This window comes from Pinus tabuliformis, chromosome 7, assembly GCF_031772625.1.
Source record: "Pinus tabuliformis cultivar Carrire ecotype Pingquan chromosome 7, CPIR1, whole genome shotgun sequence".
Lineage (NCBI taxonomy): Eukaryota > Viridiplantae > Streptophyta > Pinopsida > Pinales > Pinaceae > Pinus > Pinus tabuliformis.
Window position 1 is genome coordinate 570801884 of NC_142293.1, and position 12284 is coordinate 570814167.

At 37.4% G+C, this 12284-nt stretch overlaps 1 long non-coding RNA gene across 1 annotated transcript; it reads right to left on the reverse strand.

The window, feature by feature from the left end:
• Positions 1–10897: 10897 nt before the first annotated feature.
• Positions 10898–11933, reverse strand: LOC149248703 (uncharacterized). The gene is made up of 2 exons (XR_016265762.1): positions 11394–11933; positions 10898–11260 (listed from the first exon to the last, which is right to left on the reverse strand). It is a non-coding gene; the product is annotated as an uncharacterized LOC149248703 (long non-coding RNA).
• Positions 11934–12284: the final 351 nt, after the last annotated feature.

The following is a 12284-nucleotide window of genomic DNA, read 5'->3' on the forward strand; positions in this document are numbered from 1 at the left end:
AAAATCAAAGAAGGATCAATCTCCCGAGATTATCTCAATGCCACCTAGTGGGTTTCCTTGATGGTGTTGCACAAGGGGATAGATGTGGAGGTGACAAAATAATCAAAATGATAGGAAACAAGTGTTTTTGGTTTAGAATTGGTATAGAGAAAGGAAAAAATACAAAAACATAATTGATTTATTGTTGACCACTTTTGTATCTTGCAAAATTGAAAAATATAAGATGTTTACAATTTTTTGGAGATTCCAAATGTATGATAGATTGGTTGTTAGGAAAAGTACACTTGAAGGTATTAAACTTAGCTTCTTAGAAAGTCAGAACTTTGGAGATGAGGAATTTGTTCCAAGAAATCAGCGCTCAACACATTCATAAAGAACTAAAGACAACAACAAACATCTTATCAAAAGGAGAATTATCTTTGGATATAGGATATTTATTTTATGAAGAATATGTTGGAAATGTTCTTCAAAGTACTCATTATGTGGTTTTATACTAATATGAGTACTCAACTATTTTCAACAAAATCTATGTCTTGGATTAGGTTCTCTCAAGTGTGGGAATACCTTACTTGGCTACTTTGAATCACTCAAGTTATGGAAGTTATTTTTGTATTTTTCATCCCTTTAATTTTGCTTTCTATTATCATTTTCATCCCTTTAATGTTACTTTCTATTATCAAATTTTTTTATATAGACAATTTCTTGCTAGTTACAACTTTCATTTTTAGACAAATCTATTTTTAACATTCCCTGAAGTTGTTGTCATATGTTTTGACAATTTTGTGTGATGAATTTACTTCACAATAAACAATATATGTATGTTTTTCTTTAGTCCCAGTAAATAACATAAAAGCCTTAAAAACAAAATATTGGAGTGCCGTTAGTTAAAACCATTTGAAAAAAAGTCTGAATACAATAACTTCATCGCTGTCTAAGATCAAATAAGAGACCACTGAGTTGAATAGATGTGTGAGGGAAACCAGAAAAGGAACTCGAAAAAAATTAACTCAGTTACACTGACATTAATTCATTAGTATTCAAATAACAAAAAGGTATGCACATAATCCATTTTTCTTAGTTATGAAGATATACATATAATCTTTCTTCCCTTTAACGAGGGAGTGTGTTGAGTTACTATTAGAAAGAATGCTCATAATCCAGTGGCTATAAACATCCATGGATAGTTGAGATTAAGAATTATTCCCATATCTTTAACGTTTTAATTTTCACATCAAAATTTATTCCAATAAACAAATTTCTGAAAATTTCAGCATACTTATATTTAAACAATAATATTTATAAAATATCTTCTTATATAGCTCAAAAATAACTGCTTTTCTTTCGAAAAGAAATTTCTAAGTAAATTTTCGCAAACCGATAAACAAAATGCATTTCACCATTCTTTAAATATGTATGAATCTGAATCATAAAATATATACACAATCCCTTTCCCAAAGTATTATCCATATATATAGAATCTGAAGCGATTTTAATATACATTAACTTCTTAACATGATTTGATATTTTTAATCACAAACGGCCAAATTGGAGAAGACTTAGAAAATTCCCATAATCAAAAAATTGAACCATACATTTAATTTTTCAATTCTCGATGTTACATAATCATAATGTTCAACGCTGTAGAATAATATTCCAATAATCTTCGCCATACATTTCAGCTTCGTCGTTGGAAGAATTTAACTTCTACGAAAGCGGCGTTACTGTACTGCGTGTTCATCAAAGGATTTCTTGCAGATCAGGAAATCATCTTGCTCCAACTGTGAAAGTAGAAGATAAACGTAAGGCATTGTTGAAATCGTAATTTCAACGCAGCTGGAAACGCAGCTGGAAACATTGCCAGAAACCGGTCAGCAAACCCGCCGGAGAGTTCTCGGGTCACATTTCGGCAAGGGGACTTTCCGTAATTTTGAACCCGAGAAAATTTGGAGCTGACACGTGGTTCACCCCTGACGTAAGCCAACGTAAGAATCTCGGAAGGTAAAGCTCTGCAGAAAATGGGTTTCCAATATTGTTGTCCACCGTCGGATTTGCTCTCGTGTCCTCCGCCATTGATTGTCCGAAGCTGCACACCTGCATACGATCAATGTCAATTCAAGGTTTGTGTGGAGTGTTCGATTTTTGGTTGACCGCCGAGAATGGAAGAGTTAATGATTTTAATGCTTGACGTAGTTTTTTGGTGAACGCCCTTTAAATGGTTATGGGCACATTATCATATATTTTTATATATGCATGTACGTAGTTTAGGTGTGGGCCTTTAATATTAGTATGGGCCACGTTTTTTTATGTATGTTTTTTATATGTTATGTAAGCCCGCGTGTGTGGTCGTCGAAATGGAATAAGTCTTTTGGGTATGGTGACTGCGCACCGAGGATGTGCATGTTTTTGTTTTGTGCCATATATTGAACGCACAGCAGTGCGGTAAAGAGAGAATAGGCAAAAGTGTGGTGTGCTGCACGGGAGTAATTGCTCAGAGAACAAAGAGCAATGTTGTGCCTGCACACGGCGGTGGTGAATTTTTGTTGTAATGAACGCACAGCAGTGCGGTAAAAAAAAAAAAAAAACTGAATAGAGGCGTATGTAATTTTGTGGTAAATGTTAAACGCACACCAGTGTGAGATATCAGGAGCAGGGGATGTAATTTTTACCCCATTGTAAAAAGAAGTTGTTGTAATGCCCACTGCAGTGGAAGACCATAAATGAGGAGACAGAGTTTCTCCAGTGAATCCCTCTCTGCGCAGAGGATGAAGTGTGTAACAGTTTTTGTTTTTAAGCAATAGAAGTATTTTATGGCTGTGAAATGGACTGTTTTGAGTCATTTTGTTTTTAATAGCTTCGCTGTGCAAAGGTCCTGGAAGAAATGAAACAGAGCATTGGCTCTGTGGTATTTGCATGATTGGTTTTGGTATTTCCCATTTAAAAATACCCAACAGTGGTATCAGAGCTAGTCCAGGCTCTTTGATGGTGACAGAGCTGGTTCGGGCTTTTTAAAAGTGTCAAGGAAGCTGAAGGAAAGACTCTTGTTGCAGCAGCAGTAAAGCTTTTCCAGCAGTGTGAAGTTTCAGCCAAAGGGTTTCAGGTATTTCTCAAGTTTTTTAGTTGCTGTTGAGGAAACAGTGAGTCATTTTAAAAACACAGTCAAGTATTTAAAGCCTAGATAAGAATGGCAAGATCAAAGAAGAAAGCCTCCAGGCCTGTTAATAATGTGTCTCCCCCCTCTACTAAACTAGAAGGCAATCCATTAGAATACATTCTATTTGAAACCCCAAAGTTTGATGGAAACTTTGATGTATGGGAAATAAAGATGAGGGCTTTCCTAATGTTTGAGGGGATTGAAGTCTGGGAGTCAGTGATTGGTGATAGCAAGATGGATAAAGAATCCATGGAATATGATGCACAAGCAGCAAAGACTATCTTGGATGGACTGCCTGATTCTGTGAAGAAGAATCTAGGAAAATATACATCAGCAAAGGAGATATGGGACAGACTGCATGAACTTCATGCAAAGGGAGCACTGACCATGACAATGAGTCAAGAAGAACCCATCATAGAAGCTGAGAATGAAAAGCTTGACCTCGTCAAGCTTCAAGTAAACGAAAGGGATGAAGAGCTTGCCAAGCTCAAGAAGGAGCTTGATCAATGCAAGAGGAAACACCATAAAGAAGTCATATCCATGACAAATCAGCTGAATGAAGCAAAGAAGCAGGAAGACGTCTTGAAAAGTCAACTTGAACAAAGGGACAAGAGAGTGAACAAGCTTGTGGAAGAGATTGGACAGTACAAGGTAGAGGTCTGCTCCCTTAAGTCCGAACTACAAGAAGCCAGGAAGCAGGTACAAGGAGCTGAAAAGAAAATGAAGAGCAGTCAAGCAAAAGATGAAGAAATCTCCAAAATGAAGACAGATATTATCTCCTTCAAAGTAGTAGCAGCTGAAGCTACTCGTAGCAAAGAAGAGACTGAGGAACAACTAGCAAAGAAAAATAATGAATGTGAAAAGTTAGAAGAAGAGATTATCCTCCTCAGGAAGAAGGTTGAAGGGATGAACAAAATCATGAAGAGCTCTCAAGCTTTGGATGATATGCTCAGCTATCACAGATCTCCATTTGATAAATCAGGACTTGGGTATGTAGGTGAACCCTCAAACAAGGATGAGGATGCTTTAAGCAAAGGAGATGTGAAGAAGCCAGAAAGAGATGGTGAAGCTCCTAGTTCCAGTAAAGGCAAGGAGAAAGATCAAGGCTACAATAGAAGAAATTCTACTCCAAGTAGAAAACCAGCTCCAAGAAGAAATGTAGCTGATGTCAAAGAGGCAAGATGCAATGGTTATCATCAAAGGATCTCAAGGCAGCAAAGCTTCAGAAGTACATCAAGGAAACCTCCATCTCCCAGGTACCAAAGTTCATTTTATGGTTATTGTTATGCTTGCTCAAACTTTGGTCATATGGCAAAAGAATGTAGAGCATTTCATAAAGATAAATGTTGTGATCTCCGGAAATCTCCAAGAAACAATTTTAGAAGAAATCATGAAATGTTATTCATGAACAATGTAGAATGTTTCAAGTGTCATAACATTGGGCATATGGCACGAGATTGTAACTTGACATGGGCTCTTACACAAGCTAGACCCATGCAAAAGAAGAAAGTTACACAAGTATGGAGAAGGAAGGAAAGGCAACCTGAAAACCCCTTGAACTCCCCAGTGGATCTAAATTCATTTTGAGAAGAGTCTGCCAAAAGAAGACAAGCATACACTAAAGGGGAGCTTGAATTTTTTTTGTTTGCTGAACTATATTAACAGTCATTTGTTGATGGAGGATGTATTGCAGCGCAGCAGTTGCAAATGAAATCTTTGTTAATCCCTCTAAAAGGTAATATGCAGCAGTGATGAAATCAGCAATGTTTTTGCTTTGTGTTTATGCAATATGCACAGAAATGCATAAAGAAAAACAGGGACAGCAGATTTTTAATGCACATGGGTGAATGATAATGTGTGGCAGCAGAAAAATGAAAGGAATTGCACAGCAGTGCATTGTGTAATTAAAAAAATGAAACTGAAGATTGTGTGAAGAAAGGGTGTAAAAAGTAACAGCCCGTGTTATTTTTTGTGTGGAGAATGAAGTGCCAAGAGTATGGGCACAACAGTATGATGAAACAAAAGGCAACGACAGTGCAAATTGCAGAGGCAACGCAGCAGCAAATAAAAACCCAGGGATGACAGTCTATGGTTATGGGTATGGACAGCAGTGAATATGAAAAATGCAGCAGCAAGAAGTTTTGAACAGCAGCACATGCAAAAGAAATTTTCCTTACAGCAGTAAAGGTAAATGTAATGAATTTGTTGTTCATTGAATTGAAATGCAACATATGCAACAACAGTGAATGTAAGAAATGTTTACACACAACAGTGTAAATTTGTAAGTTGGGACAGTGTAATTGTTCCAAAAAAGACAGAGTATCTTGTCTTTGAAGAATGCACAGCAATGCAGAGTTTGCAAAGAAATGTAAGTGAAGTGCAGCAACACAACAGCAAGTGTAGACACAGCAGTGTGGGATAGACACAGTAAAGAAGATGGCACAACAATGCAGCAGAGAATATGCATCAGCATAAAAGAACATTGTAATGAGTTTCCACACACAGCAGTGCAATGATTGTTTGTTTTGAAACTGCATGTAAAGCAGTGTCTGTTTGTAATCCCTCAGTGAAGAGGAAGATGCTTTTCAGCATAGTATGGTAAATCCCTCTATCAAGAGGATGATGCTTTTCAGCATAGTCATAGGTGAATCCCTCAGTCAAGAGGAAGGTGCTCTTCAGCACATTGTTATGGTGAATCCCTCTGTCATGAGGAAGGTGCTCTTAAGCACAGTTTCAGGTTAATCCCTCTATTAAGAGGAAGACAACTTTGTTTGTTTGTGAACTGCATCAGAAGCAGTTGGTGAATCCCTCTATGTGAGGAAGATATCTTTGTAACAGCACTACTAAGGAATCCCTCTACGAGAGGAAGAGTCTGGGTATGACCGAATGCCCAGCTGTTGAAATTAAAGGGGAGTGTTGAAATCGTAATTTCAACGCAGCTGGAAACATTGCCAGAAACCGGTCAGCAAACCCGCCGGAGAGTTCTCGGGTCACATTCCGGCAAAGGGACTTTCCGTAATTTTGAACCCGAGAAAATTTGGAGCTGACACGTGGTTCACCCCTGACGTAAGCCAACGTAAGAATCTCGGAAGGTAAAGCTCTGCAGAAAATGGGTTTCCGATATTGTTGTCCACCGTCGGATTTGCTCTCGTGTCCTCCGCCATTGATTGTCCGAAGCTGCACACCTGCATACGATCAACGTCAATTCAAGGTTTGCGTGGAGTGTTCGATTTTTGGTTGACCGCCGAGAATGGAAGAGTTAATGATTTTAATGCTTGACGTAGTTTTTTGGTGAGCGCCCTTTAAATGGTTATGGGCACGTTATCATATATTTTTATATATGCATGTACGTAGTTTAGGTGTGGGCCTTTAATATTAGTATGGGCCACGTTTTTTTATGTATGTTTTTTATATGTTATGTAAGCCCGCGTGTGTGGTCGTCGAAATGAAATAAGTCTTTTGGGTATGGTGACTGCGCACCGAGGATGTGCATGTTTTTGTTTTGTGCCATATATTGAACGCACAGCAGTGCGGTAAAGAGAGAATAGGCAAAAGTGTGGTGTGCTGCACGGGAGTAATTGCTCAGAGAACAAAGAGCAATGTTGTGCCTGCGCACGGTGGCGGTGGTGAATTTTTGTTGTAATGAACGCACAGCAGTGCGGTAAAAACTGAACAGAGGCGTATGTAATTTTGTGGTAAATGTTAAACGCACAGCAGTGCGAGATATCAGGAGCAGGGGATGTAATTTTTTTTTACCCCATTGTAAAACAGAAGTTGTTGTAATGCCCACAGCAGTGGAAGACCAGAAATGAGGAGACAGAGTTTCTCCAGTGAATCCCTCTCTGCGCAGAGGATGAAGTGTGTAACAGTTTTTGTTTTTAAGCAATAGAAGTATTTTATGGCTGTGAAATGGACTGTTTTGAGTCATTTTGTTTTTAATAGCTTCGCTGTGCAAAGGTCCTGGAAGAAATGAAACAGAGCATTGGCTCTGTGGTATTTGCATGATTGGTTTTGGTATTTCCCATTTAAAAATACCCAACAGGCATTAGCATCAAACCTTAATTAAGAAGCAAACCAACAAATATATGGATAACAATAAGGAAAAGATGCATCATAAGGAATTCAATGGCTTTGAATCAGTGAGGGATGACATGTATATCAAGATCCAAATAGAAAAAAAAATATGCCCACACAGTAATTAAAAAAAAAAAAAAAACTCCTTTTTGGTTAGACAAAAAAAATGATGAAAGTTATTAAGAATATAAGAAAGATTTAGTTAAATTTTACTAGTATAATTTGTTGAGGATGAGTCTCTTCAATAAGGCAACTAAGGATCGAATTTTATTAGATAATCGTGCCCTGTGCTTAAGGATGTAGTCGTGGTTCTTCAAACTTAGAAAATCACAAATAACTTCACAAACAAAAATAAGAAACAAATTTGCTGTAAGCTATCAAAAAAAGAGATTTTGCAATATTAGCTATCCAAGAAGATAGCGAACCATCAGCAGATTGAACTGAGCGTGTCATCACAAATAACTTCACAAACAAACAAAAATAAAAAACAAATTTACTGTGTAAGCTATTCAAAGAAGAGATTTTGCAATATTAGCTATCCAAGAAGATAGCGAACCATCAGCAAATTGAACTGAGCGTGTCATCCCAAATAACTTCACAAATAAACAAAAATAAGAAACAAATTTGCTGAGTAAGCTATGAAAAAAAGAGATTTTGCAATATTAGCTATCCAAGAAGATAGCGAACCATCAGCAAATTGAACTGAGCGTGTCATTGGCGGAGGAAGTATGTCAACCAACAAAACTGAATTAATTTCGGATAATGTTTTATTAGCATGCAATTCTGGCTTGGCTTATGGCAATTCCCAAAGCTCACACCAGTTGGGGCGCTCATACAAAGTGCAATTGGCTGGTTGGTGCGACCCTTTGGAGTCTTCCCATATTATTCTCGGCTGCAACAATGTAAATAACTTTTTAATGTTGCAGATGAGAATAGGTTGGGAGAGTCCCAACGGTGGCAGCAGCCAGCCGACTACGCCTTGTATCACGTCCCAATCGATGTGACCTTCAGGAACTGCCATAGGCCAAGGCAGAGTTGAAGGTTAATAAAATGTTAATCAAAATTAATTCTGTTTCGTCCCTGGACGTACTTACTCCACCAATGGCATGCTCTGTTCAATACGCCACTGGTTCTCTCCTTAGATAGCTCGCTCTGCTAATCTTTCTCCAACTCCTCCGTTCAATACTCTTCGTCACATTTCTTTTCTACAAAGGAAGGCATTTCTCCCTTTTTTTTTTAAATATTTTTTACCTGTATTCATCTTTTTTTTTTGGATCTTGACATGCAAGCCATCCCTCACGGGTTAAAAGCGATCGAAGTCCTTAGGATGCCATCGTTTTTTCCAGATGATATGCTCATCCATGTGCTGGTTGGTTTCATTGTCAATTAAAGTTTGATGATGATGTGTCAAGTTGATCTTCTGCTTTCGCTTTCAGTAGAAAAGCAAAAGAGAAATTCATTGAACCCTTAGAGATGAATTCTTGGTCTTCATCTTATTGCGGGTCCAGGATCACATGCCGTTGGTCTGCATGTTAACAACATCATTTTCTTTTCTCAAAGATCCTCTTCTTTTCATGTACATGGTCAGCAATCCATCACTGCTCAGAGTTCAACTCATTCTTTATTTCATATTTATACTATGTTCACGAGTTTTTAGAACTTGGGAACATGTGGAACTTGGGTACGGGTGTCTGGAACGGCTAGAGGTTTCCCCAAATTTTTCAGGAAATTGTTAATTGGAAGCAGCAATATTATATAATAAAAAAATAATATATATAATAAAAAAAAATATAATAAAAATACAGCTGCCATAGCAAAAAGATATATATTACTAAAAAAAAAAAATATTTACCAATACCGTGAACCTTTACTAAAATTACGTTAATATAAGTTACAGAGGTAAGAAAAAGAATTTACAGATATTTCTTTAAGAAATTTAGTGATTTAAGTTTGAAGCCATGTCTTATTATTTTCTTTTGAATTAATCATTCGTTGTATCCATGAACATATTTGAGTAAAATGTTGGATCGTACATGTAAATGTTTAAGCCATGAGCTCTCCGCCTAAATTTTTAAATGCTGCATTCCCACACAACTCAAATATATAAAAAACAAAAATAAAAATAAAATATGCTTGATTTGTTCTTTTACCTGAACTTATGAAAACGAAACAAGTAGTTTATCGCTGAAGGGCAGTGCTCCAACTCTTAACACACTCAGCTCTCCGCTCTCAACACACTTAGCTCTCCGCTCTCAAGGCCAAACAACAACTAAAGCAAATTATGAAAACGAAACAAGTAGTTTATCGCTGAAGGGCAGCGCTCCAACTCTCAACACACTCAGTTGTCCGCTCTCAACACACTTAGCTCTCCGCTCTCAACGCCAAACAACAACTAAGCAACCAGCATTTATGGAAAAACTGAAGGGTTTTTTGGCGCCAAAATCATTCCCGCCCATTGATATCCACAGAAACTGGTGGAAAGAAGAATAGTGCATCGTCTATTAATAACAAGTGCGTATTTCTCTCTCTGATCATACAATGTGTAACAGCAAGTGCGTCTTGCGTCTTTCTCTGCCCAGGTCTTTTTCTTTGGGGTTTACAGTATTTTTGACTTACCATATTGTTCGTAATCCACTATACAATTTCATGGGTGAATTCAATTACTAAATTCTGCAATTTCGTAGGTGAATTCAAAGTGAAAATTACTAGATTATAAAATTAGTGAATTCAAGTAGCTAATTTTCATATCACGCTGGCAGTTTCCACCGAAACCATACAGGAATGTTTGGTTCGAAACTAGCTGTCATAGCTAAAAGACCGCTGTCAATTCCAATTTCCACATGAGTCCACATGGGAACGCTGGAGCGTTGTAAATTTAAGTCTGACCAGTGCCGGAAACCATCCAAAGTTTCTTTTACCATTCCCACAGAAAACGGAACATTCCTGTGCAGCTCCAAAATTCCAAGGAGCGTGGGAACCACTGGAACGGGTTTCGCAGCTCCCAGGAACGGTTCCCGTGCAACATAGCATATTACAAAGGACATTAATATATTCTATATTATTTTTACTGAAATCACTACATCAACGCGTAATCGATGGTAACAGTATTACAATCATGTTTGAGTGAGCCTAGGCCAAAGTATACGTTGGTTCACCTATGGGGTGTATATCAGTTGATTTATATAGATTTAGATTTTATATAACTCAAGGTTGGAAACCAAATTCTCTATGAAAGTAAAGTACTATTTTTGTTACCAGGAAAATGCAACCACATCAGGAAAACCCTAACCAGTGCTGCCTAAATTTCAAAGCGCACAACCCTAAACCATGTTCACTTCTGACCCAGGTTTCTTCCGGTGGTATTTTCTTGTCAAATTTGTTTAGAATTTAGAATTAATTTGTTTTGTGAAGTCTTCACAATCCAAGTGTCTTAGCATTTTTAAAGTGCTGAATCCATATAGATAATCAAAAACTTAATTTAAATAACACAAAGCAAAATTTTACCTATTTTTTTTTCCAAGTCAAAATCTCCCAAAATAAAACAAAAAACATCAGTTAATTAGAAAACCCCATTCTAATCAACCTTCCAAACAAAATCAATTTTTCAATTATCGATCTTTTAAATAAAATCAGTTTTCCATTATCAATCTTACATAACTATAACTCTCCATTAAAAAAAGCCAAAAATGTTCCAATAATCTTAAATTTTAAGTATACATTCAAATTTTCAATTTTCAATGTTCCGTAATGATAACCTTCCATCTACAAGCAGTAGAAGAATATTCCAATATTCTTAACTTCTACGAATGCACCACACCCCATTTCCAATAGAAGAACAACTATCTGTGTAAATATCATCTTCAACACGTAATAAGATGAAGAAGACGGCCTTCCTCTACTGCGTGTTCATCTTTAAGGATTCCGAATTTCACACCACAAATTCATCTTTTCCATTAAGGATTTCATGGTTCACATCCGAAGTAATCTTTCGCTTTTACTCCCAAAACGAAAGGAGATAAACATAAGGCATTATACCTGCAATGAAAGAATGGCATCATCAGGACTTCAACAGCTTTCAAACGGTGTGGGATGGCATGCATATCAAGATCGAAAAACAGAGAAAAATATGCTCACAGAATTATTGAAGTGAAAAAAACTTTTTCCTTACCTGCTTAAAAAGAAAAATGTTGAAGGTTATTATGAAGAGGAGGAGAAATATTTGCACACTCGACTATCAAAAACGGAATTAACTTTGCATAATGTTTTATCAGCATTGCAAATCTGCTTTGGCTTATGGCAGTTCATAAAGCTCACGCCAGTTGGGGAACTCATACAACGTGAAGTCCGCTGGTTGTTGTGACCAATTGTACTCTCCCCATAATATTCTCGGCTGCAACACTGTGAATAACTTGGGAATGTTGCAGCTGAGAATAACTTGGGAGAGTCCCAACTGTTGCAGCAACTACCTGACTACGCCTTGTATCACGCCCCAATCGGTGTGACCTTCAGGAACTGCCATAGGCCAAGGCAGAGTCAAAGGTTAATAAAATGTTAATCAAAATTAATTCTGTTTCATCCCTTGCTCAGTTCAATGCGCGGGTGGTTCTCTCCTTCGATAGCTTGCTCTGATAATCTTTCTCCCCATCCTCTGTTTAATACTCTTCCTCACATTTCTTTTCTACCAAGGAAGACATTTTTCTTTTTTTAATGTGGGCATCTTCATCTTTCTTTTCGGATCTTGATATGGATGCCATCCGTCACGGCTTGAAAGTGATCGAAGTCCTTCGGATGCCATCTTTTCCTCCGGATGATATTCTCATCCATGTGCTGGTTTGTTTGATTGTCAATTAAAGTTTGATGCTGATGTGTCAAGTTGATCATCCGCTTTCCCTTTCGGTAGAAAAGCAAAAGTTGAATTCACTGAACCCTTACAGAGAACACGCAGAACAAGAAAGCTGTATTCGCCTGGGACTTCATCTTATTGCGGGTCTAGATTATATTCTACATGCAATTGCAGGTGAACAAAAGCATTTTCCAGATCTTCTCTTCGTGTACGTCA